Below are 2,047 nucleotides of genomic sequence, written 5' to 3'. Positions count from 1 at the left end.
TTAGTTTCATATTATAGGTATGAACTTTGGAATTCAGACAAGCATTATGGTCTACCTAAGGTCTATAACTAGATATCAGCACCCAACCCAGACCACGGCTAAACTTTTGAGTTCAAATTCAGTGCTCTGAAGCTTGTTATCCTATGGCATATTCTGCAGGATTTGTCAATATTCTATGGGTGAGTTGGGGCATGCCTTTGCTATCACCGTCGAATATTTGAAGTGAAAAAATCTTTAACCTTTTAAGAGATATGTAAAAGACCGTGACATTTATGTATTGGGGGTACTCCACTATATTAGAAATACGTATTGAGAACTGCACCATTACCACTTCCAGACACTTCGGATGAATTTGAACAAAACACACACACACAAAGCCATGCCCTCATGCTCAGTTCTACAACATGCTCTAAGCTGACATATGTCAAAAAGCAAACAGAACAGGATGGATTTAGTATAGATTTTATTATGCTACTTTCTGTTCAGCATTTTGAGCTAGCTGGAAAAGAATGCTACCTTGTTAGCATTTTTTTTTTCTCTTTTAGTTGCCAATTAGTAATAACATTAATGAGATTGTACCTTTTCTTAATTTTTATGCACTGAGAATTTTTATACACCATGTGTTTTTTAAAGGCTGACATATGCTATTTACACCTTTCTATCTGTATGATGAATGGATATTTTAGTTTCTTTTTTTTTCTAGAAGATTGTCAAAGCTCTTTGTTTCTAGGTAGAAATAAGTTTTCCTGTGATTTCAGTATCCTCATTCTAGTGACATCTTTGTATAAATTTTCAGATCATCTTTAAATTGTTATATATACAGCGATCTGTCTGGTATGGCTTGAAAGAAATTCTAGCAAGAGGTAGGGAAACAAACCTTTGAAAATCACTTTAAACTCTGAGTTAATATTCAGAAAAAAAATATGTTCTAGTAGAATATTTTTAGGTGGCAGTAAATTCCCTGTCTTAAAATTTATCAAGAACAGTCTATGAATTTAAACATCAACTCTGACTTCATGATACCTGGAGATGAAAAAATGTTCCATTAAACAATAATTATTCTATTTTCAGTTAGTCTGTGGGCATGCCCAAGTGTAATCATCCTCCCAATCCTGGCTTGTTCTCATATTCCCATAGCCAGTTTATTCCAACAATCTCTTTGTTGGTCTCTTGGTTTCTCATCTCACTAGTTTACATGTCTTCATATCAACTTAGTTTCCCTAAAACATGGCTTTCATCATGCTATACTCCCTTATTGAAAAGCCCTATGAATTTTCATTTCCAAAATCTTAATATCACTTCAATTCAGAGTAGGATTTTTGTTCTCCACTCTATAACTTAGTATGTGAATTTTTGAAGTTGTTAAATGGTCTGTCTCCTCACTGTCCTCAAACTTCCTATGCTTTTAATCATGCTGTTAGCTTCACCTAGGATTATTTCATCTCTTTTTCTGCTTACCTAAATTTTACCCCTTCAAAGGATAGCATAAGTTCTCTTTCTCCTTAAAGACTTTCCTTACTGGTTTAGCCCCACTGATTTCTCTTTCATTCATATACATACATATTTGGTTAGTTTGTATGTTTATATAGTTTCCATATACATTCTGTCATGTAGTGTTAACTGTTATTCTATATACACCAATATTCTCCTCCCAGTCGTTGTAAATTTGTTCTAAGTTCCATGCCTTCTAATTCTTGATCTTTGTGTTGCCTTATGAGGGGTTAAGGGCATGATGAACACTCAACATAGAAGATTCCTAATTAAAAAGCATTTAACTTACAAATGGTATTGACATATTAGCAAATGTCATTCCTTTTGCCTTCACTTGCCATAATCTGCCCATTTGTTTTCATGTCTGAGAAAGCTAGTTTGGAAACAAATTCAATTTATAATTTTAGAAAATATCTGGATCAGAGATTTAGGAAATAAATTATTTTACATTGTTGAGAATAATAATAAAGATAACAATAATAGAGGTCTGGACTACCTATGTAGTCTTTTCAGACTTCCTGTTTTCATTTTACTTGGTAAAATAATAGGAATTTTG

The sequence above is a fragment of the Mandrillus leucophaeus genome, unplaced genomic scaffold, assembly GCF_000951045.1.
Source record: "Mandrillus leucophaeus isolate KB7577 unplaced genomic scaffold, Mleu.le_1.0 Scaffold1070, whole genome shotgun sequence".
NCBI lineage: Eukaryota > Metazoa > Chordata > Mammalia > Primates > Cercopithecidae > Mandrillus > Mandrillus leucophaeus.
Note: the sequence above shows the minus strand (reverse complement) of the source record.